The sequence below is a fragment of the Corvus brachyrhynchos genome, unplaced genomic scaffold, assembly GCF_000691975.1.
Source record: "Corvus brachyrhynchos isolate BGI_N302 unplaced genomic scaffold, ASM69197v1 scaffold691, whole genome shotgun sequence".
NCBI lineage: Eukaryota > Metazoa > Chordata > Aves > Passeriformes > Corvidae > Corvus > Corvus brachyrhynchos.
The window spans coordinates 6,256-19,121 of NW_008235981.1; the positions used below are offsets into that span (position 1 = coordinate 6,256).

Here is a 12,866-nt window from a genome sequence, read left to right on the forward strand (position 1 = left end):
GGCTTGCTGCTTTCCAGTCAGCTTTTGGCCAGTTTTTCAGCTTCTTTTTCTCTGGAGAGAGACTGAGACTTGAACTTTTTTTCCCTGGAATTTCAGATTTTCTCCCTTTTCTGCTGGACTGCTTCAATAGTGGAACACATCAGGAGGACTTTCCACTGAGCACAGAGGGCCTGGCCCTGGGCCAAGCCCCAGCTCCGAGGAGACCAAAGGGAGGACTCTGAAATTTTCCCAGGTTTTTTCTCCACAGCGAGAGATTTCATTATTTAGCATCATTATCCTTTTCCCGTGTGTTTGTTAAATAAATAGTTTTTATCTCCTTCACTTTCCTTTGAGGAAAATTTATTTTTCCCAAACCTGGTGGGGGAGGGGTGGTTGTAACCTGCCTTCTCTCAGAGGATATATTTCTAAATTTGGCCAAACCGGAACACCTGGAAAGTATATCAAATAGAGATTCAACAGATAGAGATAGACGCCAGCAGAATGGAAGGGGTGATCAGGGAAAGTCATCTAACACATCAAAAAGGAGTACTCCTCCTCTAGACAAAGATCAATGTGCTATTTGCAAGAAAAAGGGACATTGGAAGAATGAGTGTCCGATGTGGGTGAAAAGGACACCCCTGGCTCCTGAATTAGCTGTGAATGGGAGCTGACAGGGACCGAAGACGACACCCCCAGTGGACCCTTTGGTTGTAGCTAAGCTGGGGAAAGATGATGTTGAATTTCTGGTGGATACAGGGAAAATGTATTATGCATTAAATACTTTAAAAGGGAAACTGAGTCAAGATACTGTAAATGTGATTGGTGCCACAGGGGTAAGTGAAACAAGGCTTTTCTTCCAACCTTTAGAATTTAAGTTGGGAAAACGCTGGGTGACTTACCAATTCCTCTATATGTCAAACTCCCCAGAACCATTGTGGAGGGCTGGGAGCCCTTGTCGTGAGAGCCCTCTGCACTCCCTTGGAGGAGAGAGGCCTGAGGGCAAGACAACCTTCCCCAGAGATAAGCAACCTTCCTCTGGGTCATGGTGAGAAAGTGAACCACCCCCAGCATGCCTTGTTTCTATATGGTAATAGCCTGTACCCAGTTGGCTAGTTGGTTTCTACCTCACCCCCTGCCTTTCCCATAAAAGCCCCCTGTTTCTGCCCCTCAGAGGGAGTTCTTGTCCCTGGCCTTCCTCTCACAGAGGCTGCTTCCTCTGTGGAACTGCTATACGAGGCTCCTGTCTCTCTATCCCTGAGTTCGCCTTGGGTGATTTCACAAAGAGCTGAATCACAAGAGCTGGAATCACTTGTAGCTGAGAAATTGCTACACTTGCTGAAATCACTTGCTGCCCAGGGAGGTCTGCCACCGCCCCTGTAAGAGTTGTTCCTTGCAGGACGCTCTCTCTAGGAAGGTTGTGGCACACTGGGTTGTCCACCCCCGGCCCCCAAAAGGGAAGCAATAAGCCATTATTGGGTAGGGATTTATTGGAGAAATTAGAAATGGAAATTAAATTTTCCAAAGAAGGGGGAGTGAAAGTTATAATTCCTGAAACTAAATTTGTTGAAGCAACTGCTATTTTCATATAGGACAATTATAGAGAAATTCCCAAAGAAGTTGAAGATGCTGTCATTCAAATAGTGTGGGCCAGTGATTTTCCTCGAGATCCAAATGACCTGAGCCTGTGAGTATTACACTCAAATTAGGGGCTACACTGGTAAGGCAGAAACAATACCCTCTGAAATTAGAAGGCCGTAAGAGATTAGCACCCATAATTAAAAAGTTCCTCAAACTTAGGTTATTACTGGAATGTGAATCTAGATACAACACACCCATCCTGCCAGTAAAGAAGGCTGATGGTAAGAGTTATCAATTAGTGCAGGATTTAAGGGGAATTAACAAAATAACAGAGGACATATACCCAGTTGTAGCAAACCCCTACACTCTTTAGACCATGCTGACAAATGAATTAGGGTGGTTCACTGTTTTAGCAACCCCTACACTCTTTTGACCACACTGACAGATGAATTAGGATGGTTCATTGTTTTGGATCTCAAGAATGCCTTTTTCTGTATTCCTATGCATAAGAATAGCCAAGAACTCTTTGCTTTTGAGTGGGAAAATGCTGAGACAGGGAGGAAAATCCAGCTCACCTGGACAGTTCTACCCCAGGGATTCAAAAACAGCCGAACAATATTCAGAAACCAGCTAGCACAGGAACTGGAGGACTGGAGAAGACAAGAACCAGGAGGGGTTATTCTTCAATATGTTGATGATATCTTGATTGCAGCTAAAATGGGATATGACTGCATCCAACTCACTGTAAGTCTGTCAAACTTTTTGGGACTAAGTGGGTATAGAGTCTCGAAAGAGAAGGCACAGGTTGTCAGGGAAACAGTAGTTTACTTGGGGCTAGAAAGCTTCTGTGGACATTGACAACTCAGCAGAGAATGGAAAGAAGCTATCTGCCACCTTCCAGAGCCCCACACTGTGAGAGAGATGCAAGCCTTCCTGGGAACGGTAGGTTGGTGTCGCTTATGGATACCAAATTATGGACTACTGGTAAAACCTCTGTATGGAGCCCTTAAAGCAGCTGGAAAGTGAACCATCATGTGGATAAAAGAGAGCACAAGGGCTGCATTTAAACAGCTGAAACATTCCTTGATGTCAGCCCCAGCTCTGGGGCTGCTGGACTTAACTAAGCCTTTTGAACTCTTTACATATAAGCAGCTGAATGTTGCTCTGGGGGTACTGGTGCAGCACCTTGGAGACCAGTGAAGGGCTGTGGCCTACTTTTCCAAACAGCTAGACAATGCTAGCCAAGGGTGGCCTGGGTGTTTGAAAGCTATGGCAGTTACTGTCATCCTGTTACAGGAGGCCCATAAATTCACCCTTGGGCAGCACATTGTCATGTATGTGCCCCACGCAGCGATAACTGTACTGGATCAAAAGGGGGACACTGGCTATCCCTTAGCAGAATGCTTAAATATCAATCTGTGTTATTGGAACAGGATGATGTTACCCTAAAAACCACTTCTGTTGTAAACCCTGCCATGTTTTTGTCATCTACATTAACTGACAATGTGCCTGAGCATGACTGTTTACAGACAATAGAAGAGGCCTATTCCAGCAGACCAGGCCTGAAGGACATGCTTCTAGAGAATCCTGATTGGGAACTGTATACCGATGGAAGCAGCTTCATGAGAAATGATAAGCGAATGACAGGCTACGCAGTGACCACCACGGATAAGGTGATAGAAGCAAAGGCCTTGCCATCAGATGTATCATCACAGAAAACTGAACTGATTGCACTGATGAGAGCTTGTTCAGGTTTGGCCAAATTTAGAAATATATCCTCTGAGAGAAGGCAGGTCACAACCACCCCTCCCCCGCCAGGTTCAAAGAAAAATGAATTTTCCTCTGAGGAAAGTGAAAGAGATAAAAACTATTTATTTAACACACAGGAAAAGGATAATGATGCTAATTAATAAAGCCTCTCGATCTGCTGAGAGAAACCTGGGAAAATTTCAGAGTCCTTCTGTAGATCTCTCCCTCTCCCTCCTTGGAGCTGGGATCGGGTGGTCCCACCTCCAGGGCCAAGGCCTCGGTGGAAATTCCTCCCGATGTATTCTGATGTTGAAACAGCCCAGCAGAGAGAAAAGGAAAAAAAATGAAGTCCCAGGAAAACAAAAGTTCAACTTTCTGAAGGAAAAGGAGCTGAGGAAAAAGCTGGCAAAAGCTGGCTGGAAAGAAAAAGCAAGCCGGGTGCTTCCCTTGGCTCTCGCTCTCCTGCTGCAGCTGAAAAAAAGTCGCTATCTCTGTGTGAGATAGCTTTGAAGAAGTTTTGCTCAGTTTTTCCTTCCCCCTCTCAGGCTCAGTTTAAAGGCATAGAAAGGCACAAAGTTAATTTCGGGGCATAGGGCAGCGATATGGGATACACATCATAAAGTCACCCCAAGACAGAGCTCTAGAACTGAGCAAGGGAAAGAAGGTGAACATATGGACTGACTCCAAATATGCCTTTACTGTTGTCCATGCCCATGGAGCTGTTACAGTGGGGATACTGCAACACGTGTATCAGACAACAAGGCTTGGAAAAGAATATATAAGGACTGATTCTTGATAGATGTTTCAGAGAGATGTTTATTTTCCCAGCCGCATGGCCGGGGCTCTGCCGAGGAACTGCTCAATCACGGGACCTGAGGGTCCTTGCCCGCGCAGAGGAACACAGAACAACCAATGGGGAACAAGGTTGACCAGGGGCTAGGGAAACCCCATGTCTCCCCCCCAGGGCCCCTCTCCCAGGACCCCACGGCAGGGGCGAGGAACCCCAACATGGAGCCATCTGGAAGAAGAGAGGGCTACTAACTGCTCAAGGTAATAAAATTAAACATGCTGAACAGATCCTCACACTCCTGCAGAGTATTTGGAAGCCTACAGAGGTAGCTATTATGCATTGCAGAGGTCATCAAAAGGGGAAAACAACTTCCAAACTGGGAAATAGCTTTGCTGGCGAAACAGCAAAAAGGGTTGCAGGAAAAGGCATTCTTGCAGTGGTACCACAGAAAGGAATAGATTTGTCAGATTTTGCCACAAAATATGATCAGAGAGACCACAAGTTAATTAAGTTTCTTAAGGCTGAGGTTAAAGAAAGTGGGTGGGCTGTCACCCCAGGGGGACAGGTTGTAGTTCCACCCCTGCTCCTTCGAGAAATAGCATGGAGAGAGCATGAAAGTACCCATTGGGGAACAGAAAATCTTTTAAAACATCTGAGGAAGGTAGCAATAAGGAGAAGAATGACTGATATTGTACAATCTATAACAAGGAAGTGTGAAATCTGTTGTAGAAACAACCCCAACGTGAGCAAAAGAGTTGTGTTAGCGATAACAAAAACAGGAGATCTCCCGGGAGATTATTGGCAAATAGATTTTGCTGAGATGCCATGCAAAGAGGGATACAGGTATGTATTGGTATTGGTTGACACCTTCAGTGGATGGCCTGAGGCTTTCCCCTGTCACACCAACACAGCAAAGGAGGGGATGAAAGTTTTGCTCAATCATATAATACCAAGGTTTGGGGTTCCTTTAGGGATGTCATCAGATAGGGGACCCCATTTTGTTGCAACAGTGGTCGAGGAAGTTAGCAGGATTCTGGGACTTACTTGGGACCTGCACACACCATACAGGCCCCAAGCAAGTGGTAAAGTCGAACATATGAATGGAACCCTTAAAACCCAGATTAGCAAGATATGTCAAGAAACATCCATGACATGGGTTCAGGCCTTGCCTATAGCCTTACTGAGAATCTGCATACAACCAAGGCAGAGAGACAATCTAAGTCCCTATGAAATACTGTATGGCAGGCTATATCAGGTTCCACATAACCCAGGACAAATTCATATGAAGGGTAGAAATGATTTACAGAAGTATTTAATGGCTTTAAGTTCCACTTTGCAGAATCTCCAGGGATTCATTGTGTTATCCAGGCCAATAGGACTGGACACACCTGCTCATCTGTTCCAGCCTGGAGACTGGGTCTATGTTAAATGGTGGGACAGTGACCCCCTGCAAGCTAATTGGAAGGGACCGTTCCAAGTCCTGCTGACTACCCTTACAGCTGTCAAGGTTGCTGGCAAGGGACTGTGGATCCACTACATCTGCTCCTGAAACCACTGGGAAAACAGAGACTGATGCAAATCATGATGTGGTTTAAACTGTTCTTTTCATGTCTGTTATCCGCACAATTGGTAACCATGACTCAGGGTTGGCCCCATGATTTGCATGGGACTTTAGTTCAAAATGTATCCAAAGCTCTTAATAAGAACAATTGCTGGATTTGTACTCAATTTCCACCTATAGATGGGAGTAGTACCTGGCCACTGATTGGCATTTTAATGAAAATGAACCATACTGAAAGGTGGGGACAAATCAATAAGACCATTCTGCCTCCTATACCCCTGAGTGGCTGTTATGAACGGATGATGTGGGTTTAAATAAGTCCCTGCCTTTTGCCCAGATCTCTGGCAGCAGGCAGTAGCTTTGTTGAGGCAGCCAGCACCCCAAGACCCACTCTCATTGGCAAGTTCTTGAATAATGGCTGATTCAGTCTACTATAGAATGAATTATTTATTTAATAGACACAAAACTAACAGACAGAAGACTTAAAACAGACTATTACTACACAGGAATAAGACAAAAAGAGGACAACTAGTATTATACACGTGGAGTTAAAGGTACCATTGGCAAAAACAAGGAAAAAAGAAGGTTCCCTTAAGATTCTGGGACTGAAAACTCCCAGAGGCCAGGAAAAACTATACTCCATTTGAAAAACAGTTGTTAGCATGTTATTGGGCATTAATTGAAACGGAACAAATGACAATAGGGCATGAAGTATTTTTACATCCAGAAATCCCAATTATGCATTAGATAAAGAGCTCTCCTAAAACACGTCAAATTGGACATGCACAAGAATCTAGCATCAGGAAATAGAAATGGTATATACAGGACCGTGCTAAAGTAGGGGCAAATGGAGTAGCTACTCTACATGAAAAGGTAGCCAATGCCCCTACTGAAGGGACAAATCATAACCCTATAGAGTTTAAACCAGAACATGAATCCCCTGTTAAGTGGGGACAACCTTTTGAGCAATTATATGATGAGGAAAAGAAAGGTGCATGGTTTACAGACAGATCAGCAAAGTATATAGGTGGAAAAAGGTTTTGGAAAGTGGTTGCAGCCAATCCAGTATCCAAGAATTTTTTAGAAACAACTGGAGAAGGGAAAATCAGACAATATGCTGAATTATATGCAGTATATACATAGCAATTAAACAGAATACCTTTGGGAGATGTCACATATATACTGACTCTTGGTCAGTAGCTCAAGGATTAGCTACATGGCTACCCACTTGGGTAGCCAAGGATTGGAAAATTTATGCAAAAGAAGTTTGGGGAAAAGAACTATGGATGAGCATATGTGTAGGAGCTTGGGTGGGTTGGATGGTCGGGACGGACGGAGACGAGAGATCTCTGAAGTCAGATCTTGGAACGTGCGGTTTATTGCAAAGGGCGTGGGTACAGGGGCACTGCTTAGAGCTGCCAGCCTCAGCTCGGAGCAGGCCCAGGAGAGCAAGAGAGTAAGCGGGTAAGTAAAGAGAGAGAGAGAGCGAGAGGAATGAGAGTGAAGAAGTAATAAGAGTGTGTAAGAGTGTGAGTAAGAGTGTCTGAAGTCCTGGTTACAATACAATAAATCATCTTCTGTACTGAATATTCTAATTGTCACTAACCAATCTAATACAAGATACAAATCCTATAGCATTTACATACAGCCTATAAGAGTTCTTATATTACCATAGAGTGTTACATCTTAACTTCTAAAAACTACTCTTTGGACCCCTTCTGCTGAGCTAGTAGGGTCTGCTCTGACCCTTGGACCTGCCTGCAAGCAGAGGGTATTGTTCAATCAAGAGGGGATTACCTTCAGTCATCCATACCATTGTTTTCCAGTTGTTCAGTAACTAAGACTTGGTATTTCAAAAGTGGCTTTCATTTCGATGTTGCCTGTAGTTTTCATATTCCCAAAATCTTTTGTCAGGCAATCATATTTATAAGGCTTTCCTGTTTCATCTTCCCCAACACATATGGAAGCTAGTTCAACAAACTCAAGTCACTGTGTTTCAAGTAGATACACATTGTAATACAGATGCATTAGAACAACTATACATTTCTATTGCAGACAATCAAGCAAAAACATACCAAGCAGGTTTGCAGTTCCCTCAAGAAGAATCTCATGAGTGTTTGGCCAAATGGGCACACCAGAAATGGGGACATCCTGGAAAAAAAGCCACTTCCAAGAAGGCCCAAGACCTCAGAATAGCTATTTCAGTTGATATGGTGTTACAAATGGAGAGAGGGGAGGGACAAGTCCCTGCCTCTGCCCAGGCCTCTGGCAGTAGACAGCAGCTTTATTGAGGTGGCCAGCACCCCAAAATCCACTCTTGCTCAAAAGTTCTTAAAAATGACCAATCAGGACTACTACAGCATGAATTATTTATTGAGGAGACCAAGGAAAACAGATATAAGACTTAAACAGACTTACTACACAGGAATAAAACAAAAGAAACACTACTAGTAGATAAGGATAAAGGTACCTATGTTACAGCTAGCAAAGAAATAGTATAGATTAGGAGTCAATGTCACCCATGAATGATGGCGGTGTGCAGAGAATCCCCTTAGTTTCTCTCAATCCCCTGGGAAAGTAACTCGATGCCAACATCTTGATCATCGAGGAGAACTCTCTAAACACTCAGAGAGGTTATAAGAGATTTCTGATTTCATGAAAATCATAGGGGTCTTTTACAGTTGTAAAAATGCTTGTGTTCTGCAGTCACTATTTTTAGGTTTTCCTTTCTCACGCATCCAAGGAAGGATGTTTATTGCTGGCTAAGGAGGTTCTCAGCCAAGATAATTCATCACACGACAAATCGTTCCAGTCTGACCTAGCCATATGTGGTGGGGAGATAAGGTTTTGCTGTATCAGGGGGTGAAAGATCCTGCCACATATGGTAAAAACTATCATAGCTGGCTGCCCAGTTTGTCGGCATACTCATAAGTGACTAGTCCCGCATAAAGGACACTTAAATCAAGGAAAATGACCTGGGCAGATGTGACAAATGGATTATACAGAACTGTTACCTTGAGACCATGGGTGTGGGTTTATCTGTGCAGCTGTGGATACACACCATGGGTATTTAATAGCTTACCCATGTAAGAGAGCTACCCAGCATAATACTGTTCAAACTTTAGGCTTAATTATCCTATATTATGGGATTCCTTTACAGATTCAAACAGATAATGGGTCACATTTCAAAAACAAACAAGTACAGCAGTTTGCTGAAGATCAAAATATACAATGGATTTTCCATATTCCCTATTATCTGCAAGCAGCTGGACCAGTAGAACAAATGAATGGGCTTTTGAAAGAACAATTGTGTAAATTGGGAAAGGCACAAATGAGAAATTGGAAAGCAAATCTTACAGAAGTGTTACATATATTACATAATAGACCAATTGGTGAAGCCAAAACACCATTGATATGAATGACTACTCCTAATTTGTAAATGAAACCCTTGACAGTAACTGAAACAATTATGTATTGGGGAAATTATCCCAGGAGCATTATCATCTTACTGGGCTACTCCTGAGGCAGCAGGACTAGACTCACATGCATTAATTTGAACACAAATTAATCAAGGGTAAACTAAGATTGTTTGCACTGGTATTGGGATTCAAATTCCCTTGGAACATTTTGGATTAATTGCCCTGCAGTCCAGCTTAGCAATTAAAGGAATTCATGTAATGGGGGGGAATCATTGATGCTGATTCTTAGGGAGAAATAAAAGTCATTTTGATGAATAATTGTGTGCCAGTTTGGACAAATTTGGAGGAAAATATCCTCTGATAGAAGGCAGGTTACAATCACCCCTCCCCCACCAGGTTCGGGAAAAAAAATTTTCCTTGGAGGAAAGTGAAAGAGATAAAAAAATATTATTTAACAAACACACAGGAAAAGGATAATAATGCTAAATAATACAACCACTTGCTGTGGAGAGAAACCTGGGAAGATTTCAGAGTCCTTCTGTAGGTGTGGTCTCTCTCCTCCCCCTCCTTGGAGCTGGGTCAGTGTGGGCCCACCTCCGGGGCCTGGGTGGAAAATTCTCCCGATGTGTTCTGATGTTGAAACAGTCCAGAAGAGGAGAAAAACAGAAGTCCCAAGAAAACAAAGTCCAACTGTCCATCTCCCTCCAAAGAAAAGGAGATGAAAACTGGCTGAAAGCAAGAAGGGTGCTTCCTTTGCTCTTGCTACCGCAGCAAGATGCAGAGGAGTGTGTATCTGTGTCCTTGAACAACTGTTCTGAAAAGTTCGCTCCGTTTTTTTCCTCTCCCCCCTCTCAGGCTCAGTTTAAAGGCACAGAAAGGCACAAAATTAATTTCTGGGCATAGAGCAGTGATAGGGGATACACATCATAAAGTCACCCCAAGACAATTGGAACCAAGATTTAGTTATTCAACCTAAGGACTGTATAGCCCGGCTTTTGATATTATCACTTTTGAAAGCACGAATCCAAAAAGGGCATCCACCTCAAATAACTACAGTAGGAGATGATAGAGGATTTGGATGAACTAACTTTTAATAATGGAGATAAAGTGTGGGTCCAAAGACAAAATGGACCCCTCTAACCTGCTGAAGTAATAGCAGTAGGAAAAGATAATACCATTCTTATTATGAAACCTGGACAAAAAAAATGGGAATATGTCCATGCACAGAAATGTCATTTAAGAGAATAATTGGAAGTGTTGAGTTTCTCTTTTATAGAACCTGCCAGGATGGATGTTCCTCTTTATTCCCATGGTCCATTTGGGAAGTGCCATTACCCCAGGAGCTGTATCTTCAAATGCGAAGACATTGCACGATTTTATGACTTGGGGATGGAGAAACTCTAGTAAAGAGTGGCAACAGGATATTTTTACCTGCAAAGCAAATCAAGTATGTCAACAGAGCTACATTGACTTTTCCGACAATTGCACTTTGCAAGGAGTCCAGGATCCTAAACATCTGTTTGAACAGCTGTATGCATTATGCCCTTCAAATACAAATAAAACCATAACACCTAATGTAACCCTTAAATGCTGTATAGACCTAGTTATGGCTTGGTGTCTTAGGGTGACTTTATGATGTGTATCCCATATCGCTGCCCTATGTCCAGAAATTAATTTTGTGCCTTTCAATGCCTTTAAACTGAGCCAGAGAGGAAAAACTGAGCAAAACTTCTTCAAAGCAGTTTGCAGCTTGTTCAAGGTCACACAGAGATAGAGACGGCTCTTTGCGTTCAGCTGGGGCAGGAGAGCGAGAGCGGAGGGAAGCACCCTTCTTGCTTTTGTTCCAGCCAGCTTTCGGCCAGTTTTTCAGCTCCTTTTCCTCTGGAGAGATGAATTTTGTTTTCCAGGGACTTCGTTTTTGGTTTTTTTCCCCTTGTCTCTGCTGGACAGTTTCAACATCAGAATACATTGGGAAGACCTTCCACCGAGGCCTTGGCCCTGGAGGTGGGCCCACAACCCGATCCCAGCTCCAAGGAGGGGGAGAGAGAGACTACGGAAGGACTCTGAAATTTCCCCAGATTTCTCTCAGCAGATCGAGAGATTTCATTGTTTACCATCATTATCCTTTTCCTGTGTGTTTGTTAAATAAATAGTTTTTATCTCTTTCACTTTCCTCAGAGGAAAATTTATTTTTTTCCCGAACCTGGTGGGGGAGGGCTAGTTGTAACCTGCCTTCTCTTAGAGGATATATTTCTAAATTTGGCCAAACAAGAACAAATTTAGTGGTGCCCAACTGCATCGCTCAAAGGAAAGTGAAAAACCTGTGCTAATTACATTTTGGTTTGAATTTACTCGTTCTGTGTTGGGGTGAAATAGTCACCATGTTGGTTGAGTTCATAATGCCTCTCTGGCTTGATATATTCATTTATTTCTGGTCCATAGGCTTGTTTAAGGTACGAGTGCCTTTCTGGTCCCTAGGCCTATTTGCCGATCCACAACTTGATCTGATCATATCCTTGATAAGGAATTTTTGCAGAGCAGGGGCACGAATTTGAATTTCTATTTTGGTGTGCTCGGTGATAATGATTTATAAGAAGTTGACAGAGGTACAGGAAGCTGTTCGAAGTGTGTATGATATGTGGTTTCTCCGTCCTAACCCCAGTCCTAGCTTCAGTAGCCTGTTTTGGGAATTTATTAGTAATTGCACCCAGATTGTTAGAAGATGAGGAGACGGGGCTTCCCTTCCCTTTAAATTTGATAGGTTATCTTTTGAGAACGTTCAGTTTCCCCTGAATGTTAGAGACCACCCTCCTGGTATTTTATCTGGTAATCTTCCTCTATGTGGTTCACAGCTTGTCTAGAGAATGAGAGCTCAGATTTCCAGGGTGACTGATGAGACACCTGACCCAGAGGTGGAAAATCCTGAGTGGTGTGGGGAATAGGAGGATATAGGCCAAACCCTGAAGAAATTCTCTGACCCGATAGTTTGGGATTTCCCATCTGAACAAATTCAGAAACCAGCTGAGGTGGGGAAATATCTGAAAGAGAAACACAGTGAAAATTCGGAGAAAAGGTTTTTGCAGTATGTTGGGCTTTGGCATATGCCTATGGCACACTGCAGCAGGTAGAGGGGCAGGAAGATGAATGAGCAAAGCCTGCAGACACCCCTGCAGTCACTCAGACTGCAGCCAAACCAGACAGCAAGCCCAAACCAGCCATTGACTGTGGCTCCTGTCACGAAGAAAAAGCACACAACCAAAACTGATCGCCCAGTGAAAGATGTGGATAATGCCGGGGAAGGGACGTCAAAAGATGCAGGGGAAGGAACCTCAAAACCACCAACGGACTCAGGCACAGAAACCATTACTGAGTCCATGGCCATAAAGGACCTTCACAGCTTAAGAAAGGACTACACCCAACGGTCTGATGAATCCATAATAAGTTGGATGGTCCATATTTGGGATGCTGCAGGTGATGATATAATGCTGGACGGTGCTGAAGCAAGGCATTTGGGATCCCTGTCATGTGATCCAGCTATCAACCAAGCGATAATAAGGAGGGCTGAGTCTGTCAGTCTCTGGAGATGGGTCTTGAATGGCACGAGGGATAGATACCTGTGCGGAGATGATCTCTACATGCAGCAAATCCAGTGGAAGACCATGGAAACAGGGATCCAACACTTGAAAGAACTAGCAGTGGTAGAGATTGTCTTCACAGATGACCCGGGATTGAGGAGTCCAGACCGGGTAAGAGTTAAGCCATTGATGTGGCGAAAACTCATACAATGTGG

At 43.5% G+C, this 12,866-nt stretch overlaps 1 long non-coding RNA gene across 1 annotated transcript; it reads left to right on the forward strand.

The window, feature by feature from the left end:
* The first annotated feature begins 701 nt into the window (after positions 1-701).
* Positions 702-12,545, forward strand: LOC108445471. The gene is made up of 3 exons (XR_001860343.1): positions 702-713; positions 2,012-2,015; positions 12,389-12,545. It is a non-coding gene; the product is annotated as an uncharacterized LOC108445471 (long non-coding RNA).
* The last annotated feature ends 321 nt before the right edge of the window (positions 12,546-12,866 follow it).